This window comes from Oncorhynchus gorbuscha, linkage group LG07, assembly GCF_021184085.1.
Source record: "Oncorhynchus gorbuscha isolate QuinsamMale2020 ecotype Even-year linkage group LG07, OgorEven_v1.0, whole genome shotgun sequence".
In the NCBI taxonomy this organism is placed as follows: Eukaryota; Metazoa; Chordata; class Actinopteri; order Salmoniformes; family Salmonidae; genus Oncorhynchus; species Oncorhynchus gorbuscha.
Window position 1 is genome coordinate 80,671,518 of NC_060179.1, and position 18,689 is coordinate 80,690,206.

Here is an 18,689-nt window from a genome sequence, read left to right on the forward strand (position 1 = left end):
CCTTAAATGCACGATTTACACTGATGTCGAGTGGCTGCAAATACTTTGGGCCATCTGCTTTTCTTCCCTCTGAAAGGTTTGTTGTCTCTTCTCACTGAGTCAGTTCCTCACGGTGCTGTTTACAAAGTCTTATAATCGACTCATTAAGGCCAAGCTCCCATGCAGCAGCTCTCTTTCCTTTTCCAACAGCCAGATCGATCGCCTTCAACTTGAAAGCTGCATCATATGCATTTATCCGTGTCTTTGCCATGATGAGGGTGACAAAATGACTACCGTAATCAGAATGATGGGAAGTTTGAGCGCGCTCGATTTACGGTGCTCAGTTTTTTGGCGGCATGAATCTTGTGAAAGCGGGAAAAATCCATAAATTAGCCGCGTCATTGTATAAACCGCGAGGTTCAACGTGTGGGAATAAAGTAGCGGTTTATAGTCCGGAAATTATGGTAATCTCTAAAATCAAATCCGAGCCCCCTCTAGGCACTTGTGTAGATCTCAGAGGGCTGGATAGGTCTGGGTAACATGGTGAGAGTTTCATCTTGCCCCCGATGAACCAAGTGGAATTGTCTCCATATTGATTATACCTATCCTACACAAGTAGATCTAGTAATTCAGGGATGCCTCCCCCTTCTCCATCTTCCCTGGGGTCTCACCTGTTGAGGTCGTGGGTGTAGTTGAGTGGGGGGGACTGAGCGAACCCCACTCCTGCCTCCCAGATGTACTCACAGCTGTCTATGGACTGTATGTCCTCCGCTGTGTCCTGGGGAAGAGAAGAACACAGAGGTGACCTTCAAGCATAGTCTAGCAGCAATTCCATTTTACTGTTATTGTTACACTCCATAAAACGTAGAACAATGATTGTTTAGTTAACCAAACATGGTACAAACCATAGTTCACTGCACAACGGGTCATGTGAAGAATTCATGATTGTCAAAATGGGACAGTGCTGAGGTCACAAAGGAGACAGTGGGCCATGTTTTATTCATATCAGCAGAGGGTAGAGAGCCGTGACAGAGAGAGCCGTGACAGAGAGAGCCGTGACAGAGAGAGCTGTGACAGTGAAAGAGAGAGCCGTGACAGTGAAAGAGAGAGCCGTGACTGTGAAAGAGAGAGCCGTGACTGTGAAAGAGAGAGCCGTGACAGTGAAAGAGAGAGCCGTGACAGTGAAAGAGAGAGCCGTGACAGTGAAAGAGAGAGCCGTGACAGTGAAAGAGAGAGCCGTGACAGTGAAAGAGAGAGCCGTGACAGTGAAAGAGAGAGCCGTGACTGTGAAAGAGAGAGCCGTGACAGAGAGCTGTGACTGAAGAGAGAGCTGTGACAGAGAGCTGTGACTGTGAAAGAGAGAGCCGTGACAGAGAGCTGTGACAGAGAGCTGTGACTGTGACAGAGAGCTGTGACTGTGACAGAGATTTGTGACAGAGAGCTGTGACAGAGAGCTGTGACAGAGAGCTGTGACTGTGACAGAGAGCTGAATCATGAACTAAGATGCATCGGGGCCCGTCTGTCATGAACGGGTGACTGATATTAACGGAGCTCCATTTAGGTAATACACTAGTGGGTTAACAGAGACAAACAGCCTAATGGACCAGCCAGTGGGATGGATGCAGGTTCAACCTGTGAGCCTACATTAGTCTATCTAAATGATTTGAAAAGCTAACGATCCAATGGCGAAACTACTCCTTCATTCAGAGTGTGAATCAAAATCTAAAAATCTTTTTAAAAAAATTTGTAAAGGCAATGTATTGGAGGTTGTTTTATATTGGAAGTGCACACTTATCCAATGATAAAATATTTTTTTAAGGAGTGGCTCGGTCCCACTCCTATTGTGGCTCGGTCCCACTCCTATTGTGGCTCGGTCCCACTCCTATTGTGGCTCGGTCCCACTCCTATTGTGGCTCGGTCCCACTCCTATTGTGGCTCGGTCCCACTCCTATTGTGGCTCGGTCCCACTCCTATTGTGGCTCGGTCCCACTCCTATTGTGGCTCGGTCCCACTCCTAGTGGCTCGGTCCCACTCCTAGTGGCTCGGTCCCACTCCTAGTGGCTCGGTCCCACTCCTAGTGGCTCGGTCCCACTCCTATTGTGGTTCAGTTTTCATAAAGCTTTTATTGAAAAGAGAGATCAGTGTTGAAAAGACGGAGAAGATAGGAGGAGGGTGGGATTCTAACCCATGTCAACTCTGGCGCGTGTGCCGGGGATCAGCGGTTGTAAGCGACAGACACTGAGGTCACCAATAATGTATTTGTCCTATTGGTTGCCTTGAACATGTAATAAAACAATGACGTTTCCCCGAACAAAAAAATGCATCTACCTCCTACAAATATATCCATATATTATAATCCACATAAGAATTCCCAAGAGACGCGCTGTAGCCTGTACGTAGTTTACATAGGTTACTAGAACTGTCCCAGGTAAAATGTAGGTATGGTACTGCATTGTATACAAACACTGCTTCCAGCTGCCCCCCTTTGGCTCCGGTTCTAAAGATTTATTCAGACATTAAAACCCTCCTGCTGCAGGATTATCTCCCTCCTGTTACAAAACAGGTCAAATTAAGATCCTACATCTGTATATAGTGCACAAATATTGATCAGGGCCCATTTTGATCAGGGCTTTGGTTAAAAGTAGAGCACTTATATAGAGAATAGGGTGCAATTTGGGATGTAACTTTTGTTCACACTTCCTTCCACCTGAGTGGAACACTCACCCGACTTTACCAATCTACAACACCAGAGAGAGAGAGAACTGGCAGCCAGGCAGACATTTGAATGCATTGTACTAGAACCTAGCTGTCAGCAGCAGCCTCATTGTTAATCTCCATAGATGACTATATTAAGAGAGTGTTCAGTTCACAATGTTGTTCAGTCAGTCTTGCAGGATAGTAGTCACTCTCAATAGTTGACTCTAACCATGGAAGTGAGAGACGTTCTGTGTGTGTGTGTGTATCTGTGAGTGAGTGATCAACTGGGGGGGGGGATTAGGAAGGTCTCCACTTTATTTCACAGCCTGCCTAACACCAATGGGCCCTGTCCAGCCAACAACACCATAGAGGTGTTTGCTCAGTGGATAAGGAGTGTCTAACACCCTCCTCCTTTCTCAGCCCAGTTAACAAACATAGCTGAGGGCCACACCTCACCTCACACGGCTCCCGCTGTGCACTGGAGTCACTCATTAACCCTGAACCACTGCCTGTACAGAGGAGACGTTCTGGGACATTGTGTTCACTTACGGACCAATCCTAGCTTGGGTTCTGTGCAAATGTCCACATGAATGTCCTTTATGTGCACAGATCTTAAATTATAATTTGGCCCCTCAAAAAAAAAAAATACAGAACGATAAACTACTTGTCCAGTTTGTATTATCCGTTTCTTCCTCGCTGGTCAAGACAAATTTCTCTCAAGAGTGTTTGTCCGAAGTGGAGGGGGTTACTCACCGAACCTGTCCTCTTGTGGCTCTGGACGGTGAAGTCTGGACAGAAAAGCAGGTCAGATACAGCCAGGAGGAGAGACTCAGCCAGGGGCCTCGCTCCATCATCATCATCACCTTCATCCTGCTGGGAGATAAGACAATCATCATCATCATCCTCCTAAGATACAATCCAATTCTCCTCCTCCTCCTCCTCCTCCTCCTCCTCTGCACCCCCACCTTCAACCGTGGTCCGTGGTTCCCATGGCACTGTGAGTTCACCTAGGCAGAGAGCTTTCTAAATATCCTCTAGATCTGTGTGATGAACTCGTGGACAATTTTGTCTCTGCGTGCAGTTTGAAGTAAGTTGCTAACTAGCGTTTGCGCAGAGACTAAACCTATGGGTACCTGCTAGCATGCTAACAGTTACCCATATAAAAAAAATTGGGGCTCCCGAGTGGCGCAGCAGTCTAAGGCACTGCATCTCAGCGCAAGAGGTGTCACTACAGTGCCTGGTTTGAATCTAGGCTTCATCACATCCGGGCTGTAATTGGGAGGTCCCAAAGGGCGGCGCACAATTGGCCCAGGTGTTGTCCGGTTTTGGCCGGGGTAGGCCGTCATTGTAAAATAAGATTTTGTTCTTAACTGACTTGCCGAGTTAAATCAAAGTTAAATAAATAAATATAATTCCATTCATTGTGCTAACAGAAGTTAGCATTGGCTCACAAAAATACCTTTTAACTTACTTCTTCAGAGACATAACAGCGGTATCCACGAGTTTATCTGCCTCTGGGGAAAGTAGATAAAGGGCCTCATTGCCAAAATCCCAAAGTATCCCTTCAACAACGTGTTTCTTTGTTTTACTCCATGGACTTTAGGAACCACAACGGAAATACTGTAAGTCTGACTGTGTGTTATCCCCGTCACATTCAAAAAACATGTGTTTTCTTTAACTGGCAAATCATAAATCCTGCTAGGAGACAGAGAAAGAGCTCGGTCACAGGAAACATGTCATTGAGATACTAATAGTGCATGTATATATTATTACTGTAGTATATGATGGGCTCAGTAGAACTGCATAAAGAATGTGGCAGAAATATATCAACCAGTCCAAATCAAAGTGTAGTACAGAATGCCTCCTCATTGACAGCCATTCTGCATTCCCTCCCATTCCCATAATAGTTCACCATTCACCCATCCAGCCTCTCACTTTAATTAAAAGGTTATCCAATACCTCTTCAATTCAACCATTGTCCAGGAGGGATGCATGGGAGGCAAGATGGAGGGGGGCACAATATGAGCACTGTTCAGGCAGGCTGAGGTGCTCGTCAGGCCAGGTAATAGGAGACCCAGCTGGCTCAACAATTAGCAGACATTAAGGGAGAAGGAAATCCCCTACTCAAAGAGCTCTCTCAACCTCAGGATAGTGTTCATTAGGCATGAAAACAGACTGCAACGGGGAGGCACAACATAATCTTGTCCAAAAATCAACAAACATTTTTTTGTGTGTGTGTGTGTGTGTATCAAGATGTTTGAAAAACTGTGTGTAAGGTGTGCCCTAATGAACACAACCCTGCATGGTCAGATCTTACAACACTGGCAGGTCACAGCTTTGAAAACCTGAATAGACACGTATCCCACCAGACAACACAGCAGTAGCTGCAGTAGTGGGGTCCAGACAGTACCAGAGTGGAGAACTCACAGCTCCAAGTAGAAGATCTGATCCATACAAACCTGAAAAGGGTGAAAGATCAAACCCGGAGTTGGGAAAGAATAGTATTTCTGTGTCTGTCTGCTCTCCAACCCACGACACAGTGAATCTTGGGTGCCAATTTCCCAGCATGCTTTTTCACCATGAGAAAAACAATCCTCTATCCAATGATATGTAAACAAGTACATATATCTGTACATAAAGTAATTCAACCAGAATTTAAATGATTTGTTCAGTCAGTGACAGTGCTGGGTAAGGACTATGGTGAAGCAGTCATGAACTCACTAGTCTGATCCAATCACGTCTGATCCAATCACGTCTCTCGCGCTCTCTGTAGAGACATAGCAGGCATGCTGATGTAAGTTCATAGGGAGAAGAAAACACACACTGATTCTGAGAGACTGAGTTAATTTAATGGATTGCATAACAGGCTATCTTTTCAACTCAAGCTGCCAGAGAGCTCGAGAAAGAGGCTAGCGAGTGGAGACAGAGACTAGCATCCTTGGCAGTGTGCATCCCTCTTAATTTGCCAAGGGGAGACAAAAATGAAGGGAACCGAAAAGTGAGTCTCAAACAAACTAATAATAATTCATATGACCTCTGATAAACCGATACACAAATTGCATACATGATGAAATCACAGCCTCAAAAGGCTCAAATGTCCAATGGGCTATAGGGTAACACAGAACACATCTGCACAGCGTTTCTTCTCTCTATTGGAAGGGCACTGTTCTGGCCAACCTCAGCCAAGATGAGGAGACCAGTACACTTACCCCAGCTCTCCCGGCACCAGGCACGGTGGACCAGAAGAAGCCTCTCCAGTCTGCGTCCTCAAAGATATACGGTAGGATACGTGTGAGCAGACGGATGCAGTTCAGGACGATCTGTCTCTCCTTCTCCGAGGGACAACCAGAGTCAGCCCCCTGGACAAGCTTCTCCACTGCCTGGAATGGACACATTACCATGGATAGTTAGCACAACACAACACACAAACTGCTTCATTTCCTGCTTTTATACAAGCGTTTCCATTTGAGGTCTTATTCAGTGGACCCTTGAGGCGCGACACAGGCAGAACATTCAACAATAGTTCAGTCCATCTGCTGCAGTAATAAAGCCTTTACATTCAACTGAACAACAAACACTAGCATTCCTTTCACACCAACTGTATCCAAGGTAACCAATGGACTCTGTTTAAATACAGAAAAGGCTCACACACACACACACACAACACACACACACACACACACACACACACACACACACACACACGAGACATATTAGAAGCAAACCCAGATGGAACACCTGACCTGTTACAGCACCACTAAACATTGAAAACCCACAGCACCACTAAACACACTCAGAATTGCTACAGCACCACTAAACACCTCAGAATACACCTGTTACAGCACCACTAAACACACTCAGACCTGTTACAGCACCACTAAAACACTCACCTGCTACAGCACCACTAAACACACTCAGAATACACCTGTTACAGCACCACTAAACACACTCAGAATACACCACAGCACCACTAAACACACTCAGAATACGCCTGTTACAGCACCACTAAACACACTCAGAATACACACTAAACACACTCAGAATACTGCTACAAACACACCACTAAACACTAAACACTCAGAATACACCTGTTACAGCACCACTAAACACACTCAGAATACACCTGCTACAGCACCACTAAACACACTCAGAATACACCTGCTACAGCACCACTAAACACACTCAGAATACGCCTGTTACAGCACCACTAAACACACTCAGAATACACCTGTTACAGTACAGCACCACTAAACACACTCAGAATAAACACCTGCTCAGAATACGCCTGTTACAGCACCACTAAACACACTCAGAATACACCTGTTACAGTACAGCACCACTAAACACACTCAGAATACACCTGCTACAGCACCACTAAACACACTCAGAATACACCTGTTACAGTACAGCACCACTAAACACACTCAGAATACGCCTGTTACAGTACAGCACCACTAAACACACTCAGAATACGCCTGTTACAGTACAGCACCACTAAACACACTCAGAATACACCTGTTACAGTACAGCACCACTAAACACACTCAGAATACACCTGTTACAATACAGCACCACTAAACACACTCAGAATACATGCACTGTAATGTTACTGTACTACTTTCTCAACTGTATCCAAGGTAGACAAAAAAAAGGTTAACCCCTTACATCTCCTGGGAAGTAGCCTATATGGTTAAGGCTACATTGAAAGTTTTTCTTTTAAACTTAATTTACTTTTTCTCCCTAATTTTGTGGTATTCAATTGGTAGTTTCAGTCTTGTCCCATCGCTGTAACTCCCGTACGGACTCGGGAGAGACAAAGGTCGAGAGCCGTGCGGCCTCCGAAACACAACCCAGCCACGCCGCACTGCTTCGTGATAAAATATCCACTTCCCCCCTGGAAGCCAACCGCACCAATGTGTCGGAGGAAGCACCGTACACCTGGCAACGGTGTCAGAATGCATTGCGCCCGGTCCCCCACAGGAGTTGCTAGTGCGCGATGTGACAAAACATCCCTGCCGGCCAAACCCCACCCCTAACCCGGACGACGCTGGGCCAATTGTGCGCTGACCCATGGGAATCTGGACTTGAACCAGGATCTCTAGTGGCACTGCGATGCAATGCCTCAGACCACTGCCCCACTCTGAAAGGTTTCTTACAGAAGAAATATGGACCACATATGCATAACCGTGGTAACAATCAAAAGGGAAAGATTATGGGGATAAGTATTAGACTAAAAGGTGAGGACACGACAGTTCACCTGACTCAAGGCTGAGTCCGAACATGACACTATTGATTTTATGTGCATTTTACATTTACTGTGCTTCTCGACCACATTTGTTGATAACGAAATCTGAAAATACTCTGAATACTTTCAGGAACATTATAAGAAAATATTCTTGGAAAATGTGGGGTAGGTGCGACGTAAGACGAAAACAATGACAAGGGTTTGAGTAGAGGACTAACTGGTGTTTCCAAGTGTCCACACACACACACACGCACACCTCTCCAAAGTGTCCACACACACACCTCTCCAAAGTGTCCACACACACACCTCTCCAAAGTGTCCACACACACACACACACACCTCTCCAAAGTGTCCACACACACACACACACCTCTCCAAAGTACCCACACACACACACACCTCTCCACACACACACACACACCCTCTCCAAAGTGTCCACACACACACAGTGTCCACACACACACACACCCTCTCCAAAGTGTCACACACACACACACCTCTCCAAAGTGTCCACACACACACACACCTCTCCAAAGTGTCCACACACACACACCCCTCTCCAAAGTGTCCACACACACACACACCTCTCCAAAGTGTCCACACACACACACCTCTCCAAAGTGTCCACAGTTCCGAAGTCATTTCAAAGCACTTTTATGACTCATAGAAAGAGTCTTCAACTATAAGGTGCTTTTTTTGAGCTCGCCTAGCTGTGGTGTTGAGGAACTAGAGTGAGCACACTTGTAGCTGTTAAGTTAGGAACAAAACCCTGCATCCCCGCTGTTGTTTACGCAATCAAAAAACAAGTCCATTATAAATCGCAATCTGGGTCAGGTGGGCATCATCTAAAAGCTTGTTCCATTACAACATGATAAAATACAATCTGACAATGTTAGGCTTTCAGTAGAGAACTCAGAGAAGCAGATCGTACTTTAGGTCCGCAAAGAACGGAGTCATTTGTGCATTCAGATGCATGGTCCGTGGCAAATTTGCTTCACAGTAGGACAAAACATTGGCTCATTCTGTTCAAGACAACCCAGGGTATAACACCATGTCATCATGTAACTGTAGATCAAAACACAGAGATCATAAACGTTGACTCTGTACATCACATGAGTTTTATGACGTAGAAATGTGAAGTGCCCGTTTGGACACACAGGTGAGCTCTGATGCGACATCAAAGCAGTAATTATCATCATCTTTAGCGTCTCATCTTTCAAAATACATGAAGATCTAATCAAATCCTCTTAATGTCATGTATTTCCACTCAGACTCAAAAAGGTGCAAGAGTTGTCCGATTAGAGGAAGGGATGGTTCAAGTCCCGGGAGGTGCCCAAGTTCAGAACGTCTGTTAGTCAAAACCCATTCAGAGCTGTAAGTGCTTTGAGACCCTGAGCTCTGCTAAATGTCATATATTATTATGTTAGTTATATTACACTTAGCTCTGATGTCATGTTTAGCATGTTACTGTACAGACCCTGAGCTCTGATGTCATGTATAGCATGTTACTGTACAGACACTGAGCTCTGACATCATGTATAGTATGTTACTGTACAGTCACTGAGCTCTGATGTCATGTATAGTATGTTACTGTACAGCCACTGAGTTTATATTTAGGCGCTTGTCAATGTCCAAAATATGCCATTTTCAATATGGGTGTGAGTGTTAAGGGACACACACACACACAAAATTCAAAATCCTATTTTCCCTAACCCATAAACCTATAATAGCTCCTAATCCAACACTAAATTCTAACCCAAACACAAATTCTAACCTTAACCCTAAACCCCCTAGAAACAGCATTTGACCTTGTGGGGACTAAAAAAATGTCCCCAGTTGGTCAAATGTGTGTTTGTTTAGTATTCTAGTGCGATCTTCTGGTCCCCACAAGTATAGTTAAACACACACACACACACACACACACACACACACACACACACACACACACACACACGATTACCTTGTAACAGAGGGTTGCCAGATTGGAGGGAGATTCTTCTCTGACAGCTCGTATCTCCGCTGCCGGTACCAGAGCAAACACATCCTGGACGGTAGTGGCAGTATCCGCCCAGAACTGGTCCCAGAAGGCATGGTCCGTAGCCTCCACGGGCTGGGGGAGATGAACAGACAGGGATCAGGTACATCCGCCTACAGGAGAGAGCTGCTTGGCTGTAGCCTACAGGAGGAGAGAGCGAGCTGCTTGGCTGTAGCCTACAGGAGGAGAGAGCGAGCTGCTTGGCTGTAGCCTACAGGAGGAGAGAGCGAGCTGCTTGGCTGTAGCCTACAGGAGGAGAGAGCGAGCTGCTTGGCTGTAGCCTACAGGAGGAGAGAGCGAGCTGCTTGGCCGTAGCCTACAGGAGGAGAGAGCGAGCTGCTTGGCTGTAGCCTACAGGAGGAGAGAGCTGCTTGGCGAGCCTGCTTGGCTGTAGCCTACAGGAGGAGAGCGACAGGAGGAGAGAGCTTGAGCTGCTTGGCTGTAGCCTACAGGAGGAGAGAGAGCTGCTTGGCTGTAGCCTACAGGAGGAGAGAGAGAGAGCTGCTGTAGCCTGGCTGCTAGCCTACAGGAGGAGAGAGAGCTGCTTGGCTGTAGCCTACAGGAGGAGAGAGAGAGCTGCTTGGCTGTAGCCTACAGGAGGAGAGAGAGAGCTGCTTGGCTGTAGCCTACAGGAGGAGAGAGAGAGCTGCTTGGCTGTAGCCTACAGGAGGAGAGAGAGAGCTGCTTGGCTGTAGCCTACAGGAGGAGAGAGAGAGCTGCTTGGCTGTAGACTACAGGAGGAGAGAGAGAGCTGCTTGGCTGTAGCCTACAGGAGGAGAGAGCTGCTTGGCTGTAGCCTACAGGAGGAGGGAGCTGCTTGGCTGTAGCCTACAGGAGGAGGGAGCTGCTTGGCTGTAGCCTACAGGAGAGAGAGAGCTGCTTGGCTGTAGCCTACAGGAGGAGAGAGAGACCTGCTTGGCTGTAACCTACAGGAGGAGAGAGAGACCTGCTTGGCTGTAGACTACAGGAAGAGAGACCTGCTTGGCTGTAGCCTACAGGAGGAAAACAGTTAAATATAGACAGAAAGAAACGTCAGGGGCCGGTTCCCCGTATACATAATACTTAATAACTTTTGATGGAGATTCTTTATTGCCTTTTAGTCCAGGAGGATGGATGGATGGATGAGTGTATGGATGGGTGAATGGATGGATGGATGTGTGAGTGGGAGGGTGAGTGGTGGGTGGATGGTTGGATGGATGCGTGAGTGGGTGGGTGTATGGATGGATGGGTGAATGGATGGATGGTTGGATGGATGGATGCGTGAGTGGGTGGGTGGAGGGTGTATGGATGGATGAATGGATGGTTGGATGCGTGAGTGGGTGGGTGGAGGGTGTATGGATGGATGGGTGAATGGATGGATGGTTGGATGCGTGAGTGGGTGGGTGGAGGGTGTATGGATGGATGGGTGAATGGATGGATGGATGGATGCGTGAGTGGGTGTATGGATGGATGGTTGGATGGATGGGTGAATGATGGATGGTTGGATGGATGCGTGAGTGGGTGTATGGATGGATGGGTGAATGGATGGATGGGGGAATGGATGGATGGATGGATGCGTGAGTGGGTGGGTGGAGGGTGTATGGATGGATGGGTGAATGGATGGATGGTTGGATGGATGCGTGAGTGGGTGGGTGGAGGGTGTATGGATGGATGAATGGATGGTTGGATGCGTGAGTGGATGGGTGGAGGGTGTATGGATGGATGGGTGAATGGATGGATGGTTGGATGCGTGAGTGGGTGGGTGGAGGGTGTATGGATGGATGGGTGAATGGATGGATGGTTGGATGCGTGAGTGGGTGGGTGGATGGATGGGTGGATGGATGGGTGAATGGATGGTTGGATGCGTGAGTGGGTGTATGGATGGATGGGTGAATGGATGGGTGAATGGATGGTTGGATGCGTGAGTGGGGGGTGAGTGGGTGGGTGGAGGGTGTATGGATGGATGGATGAGTGAGTGGGTGTATGGATGGATGGGTGAATGGATGGATGGATGGGTGAGTGGATGGATGTATGGATGGGTGAATGGATGGATGGATGGTTGGTTGGATGGATGGATGAGTGGATGGATGGGTGAGTGGATGGATGGGTGAGTGGATGGATGAGTGGATAGATGAGTGGATGGATGGATGGGTGAGTGGATGGATGGATGGGTGAGTGGATGGATAGATGGGTGAGTGGATGGATGGGTGAGTGGATGGATGGGTGGATGGCTTGGGTTCTTGGACAATATATTGGATGGATGGGTGAGTGGGCTCAGTTGGTGAGTGGGTGGGTGATTCCGGGACCACCCATACTTAGAATGTAAACATGACAGCCAAAGAAATGGCATATATTATTATATTATTACTTCACATGTTCTTGTCAGACAATATATTCAGCTACTGGCCTACTTCACATGTTCTTGTCAGACAATATATTCAGCTACTGGCCTACTTCACATGTTCTTGATTTGCATATTCTATTATAATACCAGTTGTTCTAAGATCTTTCCAGAACGTCCTTGATGACAGAGTAAATATAACCTATACACTGCAGTTTAGACTGATGCTTATTTGTCTAACTTTAATGTATTTCAGCCCACATTAAAATCAGCCACATTGTCTGAATGTTATGATTCATTCAACAACCAAATCATCAGAAATGTAGCTGGTAATGTTATCTAAACTACCCTGTTTTTTGTTGTTGTGTATTTTCCAACAGCTGAATTGTCGGGTAAACTGTGCAACTGATCAATTCAAGTGCCAGCCACAACAGCAGGCACTGAATGAACTGTATTTAGACCTGCATCTCATTGTAGCTCTGCATCAGATCCACCTCAGCCTCTTGGTGGGGTTTATATTGGAACTACAGAAGTAGATTGCAATGCAACATTCGATTACAAAATAGAAACATTGTTGCCAAGTTATGAGTCACAATTCTATAACACAAATTTGCAGTATTTATAACAGTACCCTGCAATTAATCTAATTGTCAGTTCATATAGCCAATTATGTATATATATATCTTATGCCTATATTTGAATTCAAAGTTTACATTTAGACAAACCAGTAAACCGTGTTTTTAGACAGATGGTAGCTCTTTCCATATTTATCCACCCTCTCATCCATGTGTCAAATACAAGGCTACCATCTGGCGCACTGGAATTGCTATTTGTATCTTGAAAAACAGAAGTGTTCATAAATATTTAAACTCTGCATTAGCCTACCCCAAAAGAGAGTTATTATTTCAACAAACCTGTGTTTTGGTTGTCAGTTGTATCACAGCTTTTCTGAAGTTGAGTTTGGAGTCAACGTTGCCCATTTTCTACTAGACACCAACCTGTTCGCTCCGTCTGAATCGCCTGTGTACCGTAACCACCGGTAGGTTGCTTTTGCTTAGTGGTGGATAATCTCACTCATCTGCCACTTCCTTCTCCAGCTACACTTGCGACGCACAGTCAGAAGGCTTTGAGCTGAACAGGATTCAGGCAAGGCGACTTCCGGGATCCAAATGTACATATTTGTTTAATTTACGTCTTAATGGGATTTCACTGATGCAATTCCTTGACTATTTACCTGGACACCTGATGAATCAGTTCAACTAAAACTTGCTATTTGCAACCTGTAACTGTAACAACATGTACTAGGCCTAATAATAATACTTATCATCACCATCTTAATTATAAGACAAGACAATAGTGAGAAATGTCCAGCCATGAATGTTATAATTTATGAAATATCTAGTTTTTTTTGTAGTAGTTTTTTTTCAAATGTATTTACCTTTTCCTATAAAACCGCACAGTGTAGAATAAATATTTAGCAATACATTTTGATGGACTGATACTTCAAAATACAATCATATTAAATATGATGCAGTAGCCTCCGTTTTTTGATGCCTCGTCATTATCCGTTGGTCATTAGAATTACAACAGTGCCTCTCAGTGTTACACTGGTACAGTTGTAACAGGGTGGTGCCCTTCTATTCAGGGAATTAAGGTAACCATTTTATTATGAAGCAGAGGCACAACAGCCTAAATCAACCCTGTCCTATCCTAGAACCTGTGCACGCTATTTGGGGAGAATCTCAATTGCAATACCTTGATTATACGTCCTCTCTCCTCGCCTCCTTCTCCAAAAGATATCTAGACTATTTGCGTTGCCACCCCCATTCCTAACTACCCAATGTTTCTTGACTTGATTATTCCTGTCATTCTTAGTTTAGATAAACGGTATAGTCCCTGTGCGTTCTCAATGGACATTCGGGTGTTTTCATAAATTATCTCCGGTTTCAGAGCACTCTCGTCTGAGTGTACCAGAGCGGAGAATAACGTATTTACGAACGCTCAACCCGGTTGAATATGGCTGGTGTCAGTAATCGGCAAAAAAACGTAATTAAATTGTTGCCAGAAGCACAGTTACAGTCATCAACGCTCTGGATAACATGAAAACTGCCTAATCGGCTTTGCTAGGGCGAGTAAAATGATCAGAATGGTCTCATTTGTGTCTGGAAGTAGCTAGCAAGCTTGCCAACGTTAGTTTAGGTGCTTGACTGCAATTATTAGGAGCCGAAACGGACAATCTGACAACCTCTGAATTTCCCTTGCACTCTGGCTCTGAAAGGATACTGTTCATTTACAGTATACTAAAATGAACTAATAGTATATAGTATGTAGTATATATTCATTAAGTATGTCGTATACAGTATGTTAGAATGGGTATTTGAACACAAATTCTGTTTATTATCTATGCATAGTCACTTTAACTCTACCTACATGTACATATTACCTCAATTACCTTGACTAACCGGTGTCCCCCTACATTGACTTTGTACCAGTCCCCCTGTATATAGCCTCCACATTGACTTTGTACCAGTCCCCCTGTATATAGCCTCCACATTGACTATGTACCAGTCCCCCTGTATATAGCCTCCACATTGACTTTGTACCAGTCCCCCTGTATATAGCCTCCACATTGACTATGTACCAGTCCCCCTGTATATAGCCTCCACATTGACTTTGTACCAGTCCCCCTGTATATAGCCTCCACATTGACTATGTACCAGTCCCCCTGTATATATCCTCCACATTGACTTTGTACCAGTCCCCCTGTATATAGCCTAGGTATTGTTATTTAACTGCTGCTATTTAATTATTTGTAACTTTTATGAAAAATGTTTTACTAATCTATTTCTAAACACGTATTTTTCTTAAAACCGAACTGTTGGTTAAGGGCTTGTAAGAAAGCATGTCACTGTAAGGTCAGATAACACTTAGCTACAGAACTAGCTAGCTAGGCAACCAGCCAGTCAATCTACCCAATCACTGTATAGGTCTACCTACACCTGTTGTATTCGGTGCATGTGACAGATGCAATTTGATTGGATTTGATTTGAAAAGCCAACAAGGGAGTTTGATTAAGTAGAACCATAGCGTATCGGGTTATGGCCCGTGAACAAGTTGGCGCCGGCAGACATGGTCACCCTTTTTCTAGCTCTTAGCCAACTTTGCAGTAACATAAACGCAGACGCAGGAGAAGAGGAAGAAGAAGTGGTCAGACACAGACGGTGTGCATACCGTCCACCACTTCCGAGTACACTATTCACTAATGCTCAGTCCCTGGGCATAAAGTAGACAAGCTCAGGGCGAGGATCTCCTTCTAGAGAGACATCAGGAACTGTTACATACTCCGTTTCAAGGAATAATGGCTCTCTCCGGATATACTGTCCCCATCCATTTAGCCAGCATGGTTCTCCGTCCATCGGGCGAACAGGAAAAAAACTACTCTCCAGGAAAAAGAAAGGCGAAGGGGTTAACAACTCATGGTGTGATTGTGATGAAGTACAGGAACTAAAGTTCCTTTTGTTCTCCCGATCTGGAATACCTCACCATCAAATGCCGATCGCATTTCCTCCCCGGGAGAATATTCTTGCGTCATTGTCACTGCTGTGCATATTCACCCCTAAGCTGACGCTGCAAAGGCCCTCAAGGAACTACACTGGACATTAATAAAGATACTATAATAAAGGCAATCTTAATAAGAAAACGCTACCGAAATGATGTCTACACATCTCATGTGCTACACACGCATCGAACACTCTTGATCATTGTTAATATCCCTTCCAGGATGGCTACAAGGCCTTCCCCCGCCCTCCCTTTGGCAAATCAAATGGCATATATTATTATATTATTATATTATTATATATTATTATTAAATCAGATGACACCTCCGTTCTGCTCCTCCCCACCTATAGACAGAAACGTAAACAGGAAGCACCCGTGGTAAGGACTCTGCAACATTGGTACGATCGATTGGAGTCTATGTGTCAAGATTTTTTCTCATTTTGATCAAGCGACAGGGAAATGTGTAGTAACACTTACTTCTGTCATCATGAAGTGATATGAGTGGCTCGATCAAGGACCCTCACGAACTGCACCATCGAGAGCTGTCGGGCTGGATCCCCTTCTGCCTTTATAGAAAAAAACATAATTTCACATGATATTTCCACAAATCATGTGTTTTGGAACACTTCACATGTGGATTTTCATGTGATTACATAACTTTTCACATGTGGATTTTCATGTGATTACATAACTTTTCACATGTGGATTTTCATGTGATTACATAACTTTTCACATGTGGATTTTCATGTGATTACATAACTTTTCACATGTGGATTTTCATGTGATTACATAACTTTTCACATGTGGATTTTCATGTGATTACATAACTTTTCACATGTGGATTTTCATGTGATTACATAACTTTTCACATGTGGATTTTCATGTGATTACATAACTTTTCACATGTGGATTTTCATGTGATTACATAACTTTTCACATGTGGATTTTCATGTGATTACATAACTTTTCACATGTGGATTTTCATGTGATTACATAACTTTTCACATAACTTTTCACATGTGGATTTTCATGTGATTACATAACTTTTCACATGTGGATTTTCATGTGATTACATAACTTTTCACATGTGGATTTTCATGTGATTACATAACTTTTCACATGTGGATTTTCATGTGATTACATAACTTTTCACATGTGGATTTTCATGTGATTACATAACTTTTCACATGTGGATTTTCATGTGATTACATAACTTTTCACATGTGGATTTTCATGTGATTACATAACTTTTCACATGTGGATTCAAATGTTCACACTTCATTTCACAGGTGATTCCCAGCAAACAAAAATGAGTTGGTACACATACAACTCTTTTAATATGCAGATTTCAACTTAAATATTTGATTATGAATTAACTGCGATTTGAACTCACAACCTTGGTTCACAGCACTATGATCTTCCTGCTATGCCATATCAAATCAAATCAAATCAAATTTATTTATATAGCCCTTCGTACATCAGCTGATATCTTAAAGTGCTGTACAGAAACCCATATCTGTGTCAGTTACTCTCAGTTTTGTTAAAAATACACTCATGAAACACTTACATTTATCATAGTGATTTAAGGAGTACCATTAAAACGGAATAATATGCCCCACCAACATTAGACAACTATACAGAAAAAAAATTAAAATTGATGAAATAATTTAAATAAATCAATGATGAGAGAATAGTCAGAGGTCAACATGTGGGAGAAATCGGAGCTCATGGATGATAGACACGTTTCCCACTAGTAATTACCAGTTGGAGGGCTGTTCGCATCATTTTTTTCCAGTCGTATGTGGTAAATTCCCAATTCCCACTTGGCTACGAATGCAGCATTAGGTGCAATCGTTACTGTACTTTGAAATGTGTGTGGTGGTAATGTGGTAGGGGTTTATTAGTATATTTGGGGGCATGGTCTAAAATATGTTATATTTGTGTCAACCCTCAGTGGAAATGTTATACCAGTTTAAGTTGTTTTATTGTTATGTTGATGAAGGATGAGCACCTGTTTTTGACATTGTCAGTTCTGCAATCTTTTGTGACAATCAAGAGCTGCAGTGTTACGAGGTTACTGTATGTTTTCCAGTAGCTTAATGACAGCTGGTTTGCTCATTAACTTACTGTCACCTAGTTAGAAGTGGGCTGTTATTAAATTGACAGTAACTTACTGTAGCTGATCCATCGCACTCACTGCCCTGATAGTGTGGTAGGTGTAGATGCCACCATGCTTCTACACCTGCATTGCTTGCTGTTTGAGGTTTTAGGCTGGGTTTCTGTACAGCACTTTGAGATATCAGCTGATCTATGAAGGGCTATATAAATACATTTGATTTGATTTTTATTTGGGGGGGGGGGGGAATTGAGTATTACAATAACATGGTGACTACCTTTCATTGAAATATTGTCCTTATCACATGTACTTTCGTCAGACTTAATCAAGACTTAATCAGACTTAATCAAGGCTGCAGTAAAGAAATAGAAGATTTATGAACATACCACATTAACTGGGATGACATTCCCTTTTTCGGGAGACCAAACAGACCCAGCTGAAAGCCATGCCTCGAATAAAGCCACGCCTGCAATCTTCTGATAGGCCGCCTCTGTTACAGTATGCTGCCAATCAGCAAGTGATATGCAGGTTGTCAACAGAAGAGTCAGTGAAAGCATAGTAGTTCCACGGGCAAGACTGCTAGTGGTAGCAAGTGTCCTGTAGGTTACTGGAAACATTTTGCCAGAAAGTTATTGTGACCTTTATCTGTCTGATTAGGATGAATAATATCCGACAATACCTTTTTAATTCTATGCGCTATGCATTTTTGGTAGAGTCAGAACACTGAAGTGTAAGGAGC

The 18,689-nt window shown here is 44.1% G+C and overlaps 1 pseudogene; it reads right to left on the reverse strand.

The window, feature by feature from the left end:
• Positions 1–13,429, reverse strand: part of LOC124039384 — a 32,548-nt pseudogene extending 19,119 nt beyond the window's left edge.
• Positions 13,430–18,689: the final 5,260 nt, after the last annotated feature.